Source organism: Protopterus annectens, chromosome 1.part0 (assembly GCF_019279795.1).
Source record: "Protopterus annectens isolate FY-2018-M chromosome 1.part0, PAN1.0, whole genome shotgun sequence".
NCBI lineage: Eukaryota > Metazoa > Chordata > Ceratodontiformes > Protopteridae > Protopterus > Protopterus annectens.
Window position 1 is genome coordinate 1,925,669,302 of NC_056725.1, and position 14,567 is coordinate 1,925,683,868.

The window sequence follows — 14,567 nt, forward strand, 5'->3', positions numbered from 1 at the left end:
GACAAAACCAAAGCTTTCAGAAAATCTGAGCAATTATTGGTAGCATATGCTGCAGGGGCACAGGGAAAAGCCATTTCAAAACAAACTATTTCAAAATAGATAGGACTTTGTATATGTTTCTGCTATACACACCATGGGAAACTTGTACCTAGCAGCATTAAATCTCACTCCACCAGGGCAACAACCACTTCAACTGCCTTCCTCAGAGGAGTACCTTTGGAAGCAGCAACATGGAGTTCTATGCATACCTTTACCAAGCATTACCATCTGCCTTTATACTCTAAATCCAGAGCTGGCTTTGCCACTGCTGTGCTGCAGGGCCTTATGGCCACCCCTAATGCCTTATAGAACCAGCCACCCTACCTCAGCTTTGGGATTCTATCCAAGTGTAATGACTGCAGCAGTGTAACACGATGAACATAGTACAGTTTTGTACTTACCATAAATGTAGATGTTCGAGTGTATACACTGCTGCAGTCCAGGTTACCCTCCCTCCTTCCCCTCTTACTTGCTGGTACATACCTATGTCTTCTACCCTTTACTACCTATGGGGAGTATTTGCTGGTAACTGAAAGTTGTTGTTTGCTTTTCTTATGTATGTTTTATTAGCAATTTGAATTGCCTACCTATTTGGGGGCACCTGACATCTGGGGCAAGAAAAACTGAAGAAAATGGCGTCGGCTGCATCTTGTATACCCCTGTCGTACTGAAGTCAGGGAGGAGGCGACAGCAACCGACACCGTACCAAGACTTTGGAACTCAGGCCGACTGGGGAACCGCCTGACGGCAGGATAACCCAAGTGTAATGACTGCAGCAGTGTATACACTCGAACATCTACATTTATGGTAGGTATAAAACTGTACTTTACTAGGTCTGTGCTCAGAAGGCATGCTTGCCTAAAGGAGCAGTCCTTGCCTGATCATGTTAAAGCTAAATTGTTGGATGCTCCCTTAAACCAGGACCGCATGTTTGGCAACAAGGCTGAGGAAGTTCTTAAAAATATGGAAGATAAAGCTAAATCTATGCAAACTGTTAAAGATTTCATACAAGTTCAGCCTCCTAGATTTAGTAGACACTGGCCCTCTAAGAATTGGTCCTTTCCAGCCCCTTCCAGGTCTTCTCAAGCCAAACCCAGACACAGCAAAAGCCCCAGGTTTCAGTCCTAGGGGACACACTGGACTTAGCAGTGGGGGGTCTCCACTTCCAAGTCTGGGAGTAATAAGACTCCCCCTATGGTAAACTGTCTCAATGACTTCCATTTAAAATTTCCAAGCACTTATCAACTGACTGCCCCTGTGGGGGAAAGATTGCTCTTCATGCAAAGAACTGGGAACTCATTACCCAGGACAAATGGGTCTTAACTATAGTGTCCCAGGGATACAGATTTCACTTCCACACGTTGCCAACACCAAGCGGGTGGTCGGACCTACTCCCAAATCAGTGGGCAGAGGCTGAAAAACAAGTACTTTCTCTCTTAAGCATGGGGGCTATTCAGCTGGCACCGGAAGAGGAAAAGGGACAAGGTTTCTACTCCAGACTTTTCCTGGTACCCAGAAAAGACAATTCATGGCATCCTGTCCTGGACTTGTCTACTCTAAACACCTTTTTGGAAATTCCAAAATTCAAGATGCTGACTCTTCATCAATTACTTCCTATGCTAGGCAAAGTTGCCTGATTGGCAACACTAGATTTAAAAGAAGCATACCTACACATCCCAATCAGGGAATATTGCAGAAGATACCTACGCTTCAAAGCAGGCTGCACACACTATCAGTTCTCTGCACTGCACCCAGGGTATTCACAAAGTGCCTAGCTCCAGTTACTGCATTTTGCAGGCAAAGAAATATTCAGATATACCCACACCTGGACGATTGTCTAATTCAGGCAGAAAGCCAGGACATACTTTTGAATCATCTGGCCTTTCTACAAAGGGTTCTAACTTGTCTGGGGTACACCATAAATGAAAAGAAATCTCACTTGGTTCCCTGTCAACAAATTATATTCCTGGGAGCAAGCTTGAATACAACTTCCCAGATGGCTTACCTCACGCCAGAAACAAATTCATTTGACAACCTACTTCATATAAGTGGCCACAAAAACCCTGCTATCTGCAAGACAAATACTGCAAGCCTTGGAGTTCATGGCCTCCTGTATTCTTCTAATTCCATATGCAAGACTGCATATGAGGAAACTACAGTGGTATCCAAAAAGCCTATGGTGTCAATATTCTCAGGACCTAGAAACAATGATTCCTATCATACCTTGCCTACGCCTAGAGTTCCTTTGGTGGGCAGAGGCCTGCCACCAAAACAAGGGACTACCTTTCACACCATCCCCTGCCACCCAAACCCTAACAGACACATCAGACTATGCATGGGGGGGGCTCACCTGGCAGGGAAGTGCATTCAGGGCAAATGGAACCCAAGTCAAATGCACCTGCATATCAATCAAAAAGAAGTGTTAGCTGTACAGAATGCCTTCAAGGACCACATTCTTCCAGGACAACTAACGGTAAAGACGGAGAACACCACTGTTATGTGGTACATAAACAAGCAGGGGGGTACACATTCTTACCCCCTCTGCAGATTAGCCGTGGCATTGTGGAACACAGCCTTGAGCTACCAAGTGCATCTACAAGCTCAGTTCCTACCAGGAAAAGTAAATACACTGGCAGACAGACTAAGCAGAAACCTCATGGACCCACACGAGTGGAAACTGGAACCAAGGACTTTCAACATGTTGACAAGCAAATGGGGGAGCCCAGATATAGACCTGTTTGCCTCTCCCCAGAACTAGCTATTGGACAAATATTGCCCAAGGACTCCCCAGAAACAAGCCTAGAAAGTAGATGCTCTGTCCTTCAGCTGGAAAAAACTTTCAGTCTATGCCTTCCCCCCTCTGCCTCTGCTTTACAAAGTACTACTAAGAATCAAACAGGACAAACCAAGGATGATTTTAATTGCTCCAGACTGACTGCGCCAACACTGGTACCCCCTCCTGCGCAGTTTGTCATGGTTATCTCCATGGCACCTGCCTCAGACTCCTTCCCTGCTGTCTCAGCAGGAGGACCAGATTCTGCACCCTCAGCTTCTAATGCTGAACCTTGCAGCCTGGCTAATTACTTACTCTCTACTTTACCATCCCTCAGCAAACCTGTGATGGATATCATTTTAGAGGTGAGGAGGCCTAGTACTAGAAAATCTTATGCTGAAAAATGGAAAAGATTCTGTGCCTGGAACCAGTCTCAAGGGATGAGCACAGTAGCGTCCAATTTACCTCAGATTTTACAATACTTAACTGAGATGCTTCACAAGGGCCTGTCTTTTTCCTCCATTAAAATCCATGCCTCAACCATTTCAGCTCATTATAACACAGAACCTCCCCTCTTCTCTCATCCACTGCTCAAGCAGTTCCACAGAGGGGGCCAAAAATTTGAGACCACACAGGTGAGCTCCAACCCCAGCCTGGGACCTTAACTTGGTCTTGGAGAAACTCGCTCTACCTCCTTTCGAGCCAGCTGCTACTGCAGACTTAAAATTTCTTTCTTGGAAAACAGCTTTCCTTTTTAGCAATCACTTCAGCTAGAAGCGTATCTGAATTACAGCCCCTTATGACAGTTGAGCCTTTCATCATCTTTCATGCGGACAAGGTGTCCCTCAGAACCAATCCATCCTTCATGCCCAAGGTGGTATCTAGTGTGGCTCTTAATCAGTCCATTCATTTGCCAATCTTCTTTCCCAATCCACAGAATAAAAGGGAACAGATACTGCATTCCTTAGATGTGCACAGGAAACTTGGATTCTACTTGGACAGGACTAAACCTTAAAGGAAATCTGAACAACTGCTGGTGCCATTTGCTGCAGGGTCAGAGTGGAAGGCTATTTCAAAGCAAAACATTTCTAAATGGATAAGCCATTGCATTCATTTCTGCTATAAGCACCATGGAAAACATATCCCCCAGGGATTCAGACCTCACTCCATCAGGGCTGCATCTACCTCTACAGCCTTTCTCAGAGGCGTCCTTACCAGGGACATCCTAGAAGCTGCTACCTGGAGTTCTGTACATACTTTCGCCAAGCATTATCTTTTGCCAATTTTCTCTAAATCCAGAGCTGGCTTTGCCACTGCAGTTTTGCAGGGCCTTATAGCTGGCCCTAATGCTATCTAAATTCCTCCTCGCAACCATAGCTTTGGGAATCTGCCCAAATGTAATGACTGCAACAGTGAAACATGACGAACATGGTGCAGTTGTGTACGCTTACCATAAATGTAGATGTTTGAGTGTAGTCACTGTTGCAGTCCTGGTTACCCTCCCTCCAGCCCCTAACTTCTTTTGGCTATACCTCTACTTTCCTTTACTATGCTTAAAAGCGTTTTTGGTGTATTTGCTATTTTGTTGGAGGTATGTCTTTGTAATTGCTTCCCATTAGGGGGGCACCTGACATCTGGGGCAAGAAAACCTATGTAATGTCATCGGCTGTTTTATACCCCTGACGACCTGACGTCATGGAAGAAGGGACAGCAACTGACGCAGGCCCCAAGACATTGTTAATCAGGCCGACTGAGGGCTACCTGCAAGTAGATAACCAAATGTAATGACTGCAACAGTGAATACACTTGAACATCTACATTTATGGTAAGTGTACACAACTGTACTTTCCTCTGGTGGGCGACGGCCTGTTCTCAGAACAAGGGTCTGCCTTTCCGCCCACCGCCTGCCAGCCAGATTCTCACCATAGACTCCTCAAATATTGCATGGCGAGCTCATCTGGAGGGCAGGGGCATACAGGGGACTTGGAGCACCCAGCAGATTCATCTGCACATAAACTTAAAAGAACTGATGGCAGTGCAGCAGACCTTGCTGACATTCAAGGACATACTCTACTCTGGGACTCTGCTAATCAGGACAGACAATACCACAGTTATGTGGTACATCAGCAAGCAAGGGGGGACTCACTCTTACCCCTTGTGCAGACAAAGCATGAGACTGTGGTCCATAGCAGCATCCATGGGCTTACATCTAATAGCCCAGTATCTTTCAGGGAGGCTAAGCTCCTTGGCGGATCATTTCAGCAGACATGTTCTGGATCCTCACGAGTGGCAACTGAACAGAGACATTTTCCATCGCATCACTCATCATTGGGGCACCCCACAAGTGGATCTTTTTTCCCCTCACACTATTCATCTCCTTCCAGCCTTCTGCACCAGGGAGTTTCACAACAAAGCTTGGAGGGTGGATGTGTTGTCCTTCCCATGGACACATCTCTCAGTTTATGCATTCCCTCCTCTGCCTCTTCTTCCCAGAGTGCTACTAAAGATAAGGGACAAAAAAAAAAGGCTATTCTGATAGCTCCAGATTGGCCCAGGCAGCATTGGTATCCCCTTCTTCGCAGCCTTTCCCAGGCTCAGCCTTGGCATCTTCCCTTGGTAACAGATCTATTGGTTCAGGGAGGGGGAAGTTCCTTCATCCTCATCTTCAAGCTCTGCATTTAACTGCCTGGCCAATACCTTAAATCTTTCCCAACAGGTGGTTGAAGTTCTTCATGAGGCCAGGAGGCCTAGCACAAGAAAATCCTATGAAGATAAATGGAAGAGATTTTGCTCATGGATGCTAGCTAAAGGAGAAGACTCTTCTCATCCTTCTCTTTCACTCATTCTTGACTACCTAGCAATATTGCTTGATGGTGGACTTTCTTTTTCTTCAATCAAAATTTACACTTAATTTCGGCTCATTGTTTTTTTGAGCAACCCATTTTTTCTCACCCCTTGATGAAACCGTTCCTGAGGGGAGCTAGTAATCTTAGACCTCCCAGAAGAGCTCCTACTCCTGCTTGGGATCTTAATTTTGTCCTGGAAAAACTTACTCTGCCTCCCTTTGAACCAGCTGCCTCTGCAGATTTGATGTTTCTATCCTGGAAGACTGCTTTCCTTTTAGCTATTACTTCAGCTAGAAGGGTATCTGAGCTGCAAGCCTTAATGGCAGTAGAACCTTTCATTATTTTCACTCAGATCGAGTTTCTCTGAGAACCAATCCCTCCTTTATGCCTAAGGTATTTTCCAGTTTGACCCTTAACCAGTCTATTCACCTGCCTACATTTTTCAGCAATCCCCAAAATAAAGGGGAAAGGATTCTGCACTCATTTGATGTGCATAAACAGCTGAGATTTTACTTAGACAGGACTAAATCCTTTCGAAAATCTGAACAGTTATTGGTTAGTTTTGCTCCTGGGGCTCTGGGTAAAGCTATTTCAAAACAAACCATCTCCAAATGGATTGCTCATTGTATTCACTTTTGTTACCTGCAGCATGGAAAGGTCCCCCCCCAGGGTATTAGGACCCATTCTACTAGAGCAGCCTCTACCTCTGCAGCCTTTCTGAGAGGTATGCCTACTAAGGACATTCTAGAAGCACCTATTTGGTCTTCTGTCCATACTTTCACAAAGCATTACAATCTACCTTTGTTTTTTAAATCCAGGGCTGGTTTTTGCTCTGCAGTTTTGCAGGGCCTCCTTACCAACCCTTAATCTGTGATCCTTCCTCCACCCTTTGTCGTCTTACTGGGCTTTGGGAATCAACCCATATGTGAGGACTGCAACAGTGAAACACTAAGAACATAGTACAGTTGTGTACACTTACCATAAATGTAGATGTTCGAGTGTGTTCACTGTTGCAGTCTTGGTTCCCCCCACCTCCACCCCCCCCTTTTTTTTTCCTAAGGCACAGACTATGGATTTTTATTTTTTGTAGGACATAGGTCCAGGGTGCTACCATTCTTGGATTAGCCTTCTTTTGGGGGCTCCTGACAGTTAAGGCAAGAAAAACTAAGGAAATGCCGTAAAACGTATTGACATCAGTTTTACAGTCGGTGGCAGCCAATGTTCTATACCAGGGACTCTGGTATTCCGGCCGACTGAGGGCTACCGGGAGCCGGATAACCCATATGTGAGGACTGCAACAGTGAATACACTCTAACATTTACATTTATGGTAAGTATACACAACTGTACTTTCCATGCTTGTTTATTTTTTTATAATCCCAGTTATGTCACCATGTGTTTCTGTAGTTACATCATAGTGATGCCTCTAGGCATCTAATATAGCCTGTTAATATTTCCTTTAATAGTTCCAGTGCCATGCTATATCCTTTGAAAGATATACGATACAATTACACTAAATAGAGATTAATTGTTCATATGCTGTTTAAATCTTTATCATATCATCAAACTGTCTGTCTTGCGGCTTTTCCCGGTTAGGGGTCGCCACAGCGGAACTCTGGTCCGCTAATGATTGGCAGTAGATTTTTACGTGCTGGCTTGCCGGGCTTAACGCACAACCTTCAACAAAGGAATGCCCATTCACGCATGTCGACACACAGAAGACGCTCTGAGAATCGAACGTGCAACGTCTAACTGTGAGGCGACAACGCTATCAGAAAGCACCACCACTGCTAAATCTTTATCGTATAATTCATATATGTCAGCTGCATTTTGATTGTCTATGGGAACTTTTTGAGCTAAACAATATATGCGGTTATTCAGATATTTACATAAATACGAACATTATGATACGTTAAATCTTTATCGTATCATAATGTTCGTATTTATGTAAATATCTGAATAACCATGCAACATATAATTGCTTAGCCTCACAAAAAAGTTCCCAAGTAGACAATCAAAATGCAGCTGACAGTATATGTGGGGTTACTGAGATATTGTACATTGTTTACAAAAGTGTTCACTCTATTTATTATGACTTATAAAGTCCAGTTTAAGACTTGCATTATAAGGCACAGCACTGATGTGAAGATGTGTTTATGCTGAACAGTTTGTGATTTTGAAATGTGAGAACTTGATTTTGTCAAAAAGCTCATGATGCAGTTATTGGTAGTTAGAGTACAAATCTCCAGAGCTGTATCAAAGTTAATCGGTCAAGTAACTGTAGTAGTCAGTTGAGCTTTTCCCTCCCCAGGAGTAACCACTTCCTAACAATGTACATCTGTATTATTTGACCGTGATCAGAGGAAAGAAATGATGGCGTCAGTAATGTTTTTGTCTTTGCATGTATGCACATGGAGTTAACATAGCGAAAAACTGTCTCAGCTGCCTGCTTGGATGGGAAGAGGAAAAAGGTCTTTATCTGGTACACTCCATCTCCTGGTCAAGTCTACAAATGAGTCCCTGTGTAATATTGACTTGTGAGGGCATGATTGGGATCTGCTTAGTCTGCTTGCTACTATGTTCTACACAGAAGTGATATTCATGGTCATTTAGGGGAACCCTTTCCTCTTTGGCTAATTGCCCAGGCCTACATGCTTGGCCCAGCTGCAGAATAGGTGGTAGCGAGTCCCTTCCTGCTTATTTATGTAACACATAACTGTGGTGTCATCCCTTTTCACTTGTGGCACTTCAGCCTTCATTGAGGGAGAAAAGCTTTTCAGGTCAGGATGAGTGCCATCATTTCTTTGTTATTTATGCATTTCTTTCTTATTCTGCTCCCCCACCCCATCCCCCAGGAGATTCCCTATATGAGCCTCCCCATGATGTCTGTGTAGTCTGTGGTAAAATGGCGAGGGTAATATTTTGTTAAGGGGGCCAGAATAGAATCCCCTTGTTCCTGACACATTGTTGGATCCACCATGAGATTGCATTCTTTACATTTGGCAGTAGGGAAATCTTAGACTCCACAGGGTGAATGTCTTGGCATCACAGTTTCTTAGTTACCACTGTAGTTTCCTTGTGTTGGTGTGCTAAGGGGGACCATCAGCATGCATGCTTACTGTACACACAAAGTCTGAGATATTCTCTGGCTGCAGTCTCCTGTTTTTGAATGGAACTATCTAAAGTGGTCCTTGAAAGGGGAAGGGTCTGTGCCTGGCACACACTCAGGAAAATCAATTTCTTAGAGAGGGTCTGGGAGGATTTCTCCATGTTGATAGTTACATGTCCCTCTGAAGCATTTCATGGTGAAATTCACAACATTTGTTTTACCCTGGAAGGACTCATCTAAGTGGGAGTAAATCTGAATACCCTTTGTCCTGCAAAAAGCTACTAATGGGGAACAGACTTTTTGTAAATACTTTGGTAACAGTGGACAAGCCAAAGAGCAAAGGTGGTGAACTGATGATGATCCCCCCTGCTTCAAATCTTGGATACTTTTTTTGCTATAGGAACGTAGAGGTAAGCATCTTTTAAGTTTAGGGTCACCACAACGTTTTTTGCAGGGTAATTATCTTGAATTTAGGACTGTCTAGGAAGTGAAGTGGGATAGGTCCAGAATTGGGCCTGCAACACCCTTTCTTGGAACCAGGAAGAGTCTGGAGTAAAATCCTTCACCTTCCTCCACTGGGGAGTGGGGGGATGTTCATCGTGTTTCACTGTTGCAGTCATTACTGTAGGGTTCTCCCCTGCCGGCAGGCAGTCCTCAGTCGGCCAGAATCCCAAAGTCTGGGTCCGGCGTCGGCTGCTCAGCCATGCTGCCTGACGTCAGAGCGCCAGGAGTACAAAGCTGGCAGCCGACGCCATGTTCTCCAGTCTTTCTTGCCGTGCGGTGATAGCAGTTCGCAAGTGCTGGTCGGCTGACTCCTGACAATTTTTTCTAAACTTCAGTCCGAAGACTTTCTTCTCCTACTCAAAGCTAAGTACCCCGTTGGGGAAACTTTTTTCTTGCTCCAGTCCGATGTCAGAAAAAGTTAATAATTGTATTTCATGTGGGAAGCAAATACCTCATAAGGATTTTCATTCTTACTGTATTCTTTGCTTAGGCCCTGACCACGACATAGCTAGTTGTCGGTTTTGTGCTAGATTTAATCAACGTACTATTAAATGAAGGTACGATTTTGCATTTCATTACTTCGGTAGGTGTTTTAATTACAAAATGTCATCGGACACGCTTCCAGCTACCGGAGTTCACAAATGGCGCAAGGATAAAGACAGGCCTCCGAGGTCCAAATCAGACGATATTGTACAAGCAGAGCCAGCTTCAGGTTCGGCAGTCATCAGTGAGGCGCTTTTGCAGCCCCTGTTGTCGGCCATTTCGGAACAGATGGCCAAAACGGACTCCCATGAGGAGCCAACTAGGCCTTTGAATATTTCAGTTGCAGGACCTTCGGACAATGCTCCTTCGGATGGGTCCGGAGCCGCTGTGCAGGTACCGGCTTCCGAAGGGGTTTTCAGGCCTACTCAGCTTCTGATAAAGGCAAAGCCAAAGACTCCTTCCAAATCAAAGACTACAGCCCAGGCCTCTTCTGATCCGGGACCCAAGTCTCAGAAACAGTTACTTAAGATGGCAGAGGACTTACTTACTATGATTAGGGGTTCACATCCCCCTCCAGACAAAAGGCCAAGGCAGGAATTGTATTGTGACTCCTATGATCAGGCTTCTGTTTCTTCAGTTTCTTCTTCTGACCAGGATTATTCTTTCCCTCCTTATGAGGATTCTGATGCTGAGGAATCCATTCCTTCAGCTTCTCCCCCTGAGGATTTTTCTTTTGGGGAAACTTTACATGAAATGAGGGAACATTTTCACTGGGAAGGACAGGAGTACTCAGAATCTAAGAAGAGACTTAGGGATTTTCTTCTTCTTCCCCAACATAGACCCCTGGCTATCCCTCCTGTTTTGGATATTGTGGATGATGCTTTTTCGGAGGCTAACTTAACTCCTGACTCTCTTCCTCCAGCTCCTGTTAAGCCAGACAGATATTATAGGGTTCCTGATTCCCACCAGTTTTTATACAAGAATCCTACTGCTGATCCTGAAACCATTTCTCAGGGCCCTAAGGGGGTTAAGGCCTCTACTGATAAAAACCCCATTCCCTCTGAGAAGGATTCCAGATCTTTAGAAAGATGGGGCAAAAAAGTGTACACTTCTGCAACTTTATCTATTAGGGCTTTAAACTGTCAATTTCATATGCTGAAATACCAGCAATTTCTTCTGTCTGTTTTGAAACAAAAGCTAACTTCCATTTCCGCTTGTGGAGATGATAAGGAATTACACGACTTAATGCATGCCACTGAAAAAGTAGGGGGAAGCATGGTTTACACTGTGGTTTTGATGCCTTGGAGGCTTCTTGTAGGGCTGCTGCCTCTGGCACAGTCATTAGAAGGCATGCTTGGTTAAAGGAACAAAACTTGCCAGATCAAGTAAAAGCTAAGTTATTGGATGCTCCTGTTCAACATAATGTTTTGTTTGGATCAAAGGCTGAAGAGGTGATAAAGAAGATGGAGGACAAGGCAAAATCCATGCAAATGGTTAAGGATTTCTTACAAGTGCAGCCACCCAGATTTAGTAGGAATTGGCTTACTAAAAATTGGTCCTTTCCCAATTCAGACAGGCCTCAGAGGGATAGATACAGACGCTCCCGAGGAAGGCCCCAAACGCAAGCCTCTTATAGACCAAGACAGTGGACTGCTTCCACCCCTAGGGGAGGAGAGGACAGGTCGCAAGCTCAATGAAAACAGGCTCAATGACTCCCCCTGTTGGGCTGCAGGAACGTCTTGCCTGGAAGCCCCTCTCGGAGGAAAACTTTCTCTTTTTCACCTAAATTGGACTCGTATAACCCAAGACAAGTGGGTTCTGGATGTGGTTTCAAGAGGTTACAAATTCCATTTTCATACCCTACCAAGACCAAGCGGATGGCCGGATCTACCAAAACATCAATGGTTAGAGGCCTTAAACCAGGTGGAAGCCCGCTTGGCTATGAAAGCCATAGAACTGGTTCCACTTTCAGAAATGGGACAAGGTTTTACTCAAGGCTCTTTCTAGTCCCCAGAAAGCAAAATTCATGGAGACCCATTCTGGATCTGTCAGTCTTGAACACTTTTCTTGAGATACCAAAATCCAAGATGCTTACTCTACAGCAGCTACTTCCAATGCTGACCAAAAATGCATGGATGGTAACTTTGGATTTAAAGGAGGCTTATTTACACATTCCCATCAGGCAGGAGTGCAGAAAATACCTCAGGTTCAAGGCCAGATCGAGGCACTATCAATTCTCTGCGCTGCCCTTTGGATTGTCTACTGCGCCCAGGGTCTTCACCAAATGCCTGGCTCCAGTAGTAGCTTATTGCAGACTCAAGGGAATTCAAATTTACCCTTATCTGGACAACTGTCTTATTCAGGCAGACAGCAAGGATGTCTTACTCCAGCATCTAGAATTTGTTCAAAAACTTCTCAAGTTCCTGGGATTCACTGTAAACATAAAAAAGTCAAATTTGACACCCTCGCAACAGATAACTTTTCTGGGTGCTCTTCTAAACACAACAACCCAGATGGCATTTCTGACATACGAAAAACAATTACAGCTGGCTTCAACTTTCAAAACCTTGGCATCATTAACTCAGTTATCTGCAAGGAAATTCCTGCAGGCTTTGGGTTACATGGCCTCCTGCATCCTTCTCGTACCATATGCAAGACTACATAAGAGGAAAATACAGTGGTACCTAAAAAGTGTATGGTCTCAGCATTGCCACAGTTTAGACATACAGATCACCGTCCTGCCTCATCTTCAAAAGGAATTCCTTTGGTGGTCCAAGGCATGTACTCAAAACAAAGGGAGGGCCTTCAGTCTGCCTCCAGCCAGTCAGATACTGTCCACGGACGCCTCGGATTATGCATGGGGAGCCCATTTGCAGGGCAACTGTCTGCAGGGCCTTTGGACAAAGGATCAGAAGCACCTGCATATCAATTTAAAGGAAATGTTAGCCGTTCAGAACGCTCTATTGGCCTTCAGGAATCTTCTACAACCAGGACAACTACTGATACGGACAGACAACACCACAGTTATGTGGTACATAAACAAGCAAGGGGGATCACATTCCTATCCCCTTTGCAGACTAGCCATGAATCTATGGAACACAGCTCTAGCTTACAAACTGGACCTTCAAGCTCAGTTTCTACCAGGGAAGCAAAACATCCTGGCAGACAGTCTGAGCAGGAACCTGTCAGATCCACACGAATGGATGCTAGACACCAAAATATTCAAGATGATTACAGCAGTCTGTGGATGTCCTCACATAGACCTCTTTGCATCCCACATCAATCATCAACTACAGATTTTTTGCACAAGGACATTCCACGAACTAGCTTGGAAAGTGGATGCACTATCATTCAGTTGGAGAAACCTCTCTGGGTATGCCTTCCTGCCTCTTACCTCTTCTTCCACGGGTGTTATTAAAGATCAAGCAGGACAAGCCCAAGATGATAATTTTACTGGCCCCAAATTGGCCTCGACAGTTTTAATTTTACTGGCCCCAAATTGGCCTCGACAGTTTTGGTACCCAACTCTGAAGAACTTTTCTCTAGAGCCCCCTTGGGTTTTACCTCAGACTCCGAACCTTCTGTCCCAACACCAGGGTCAAGTTCTGCACTCCCATGTCAAAACTCTCAGCCTGGCTGCCTGGTTAATCCAGGCTCTATGATTCATTCTCTCCTACCCAAGCAGGTTATGGATGTCATTTTAGAAGCCAGACGTCCTAGCACTAGAAAATGTTATGCAGGAAAATGGAAAAGATTTTGCACCTGGATGCAGGCTCAGGATTCGGATCCTCTTATTCCTAACATTCCTCTGATTTTACTTTATCTTACAGACCTCTTACATAAGGGTCTTTCTTTTTCTTCCATAAAGATTCATGCCTCTGCTATTTCTGCTCATTATAATACAGACCCTCCAATCTTTTCCCACCAGCTCATGAGACAGTTTCTCAGAGGAGCTAAGAACTTAAGGCCCCCTAGATCTCCACCCATTCCTGCCTGGGATCTCAACTATGTTTTGGAAAAACTCACCTTACCTCCTTTTGAGCCTGCTGCCACATCTGACATCACGTTTTTATCTTGGAAGACAGCCATCCTGTTAGCTCTGACCTCTGCCAGGAGAGTTTCGTAGTTGCAAGCTCTCATGGCTGTGGAACCTTATATTATTTTTCACCAGGACAGGGTGTCTTTAAGGACTAATCCTACTTTCATGCCTAAGGTGGTTTCCAAAGTGGCTTTAAATCAAACTATTCACCTGCCAACTTTTTTCCCCAGTCCTCAAAATGGGGGGAAAGGATCTTGCATTCCTTGGATGTACACAGACAACTACGTTTTTACCTGGACAGAACCAAGGACATCAGGAAATCAGAGCAATTGTTTGTTTCTTATGCTTCAAGTTCCCAAGGTAAAGCCATTTCAAAACAGACCATTTCTAAATGGATTGCTCATGGAATCAGATTTTGTTATTCACACCATAGAAAGCAAATCCCAGGGAGTATAAGGACTCACTCTACCAGAGCTGCTGCCACTTCAGCTGCCTTCCTCAGGGGAGTTCCTACCAAAGACATTTTGGAAGCTGCAACTTGGAGTTCAGTGCATTCTTTTTCTAAGCACTACAATCTACCTCTCTACTCTAAGTCTAGGGCAGGCTTTGCTTCTGCAGTCTTGCAGGGCCTTTTAGCCGCCCCCTCTACTTTATGACCACCTCCCTTTTCTTCTGCTTTGGGATTCAACCCTACAGTCATGACTGCAACAGTGAAACACGATGAACATAGTACAGTTGTGCACACTTACCATAAATGTAGATGTTAGAGTGTCTT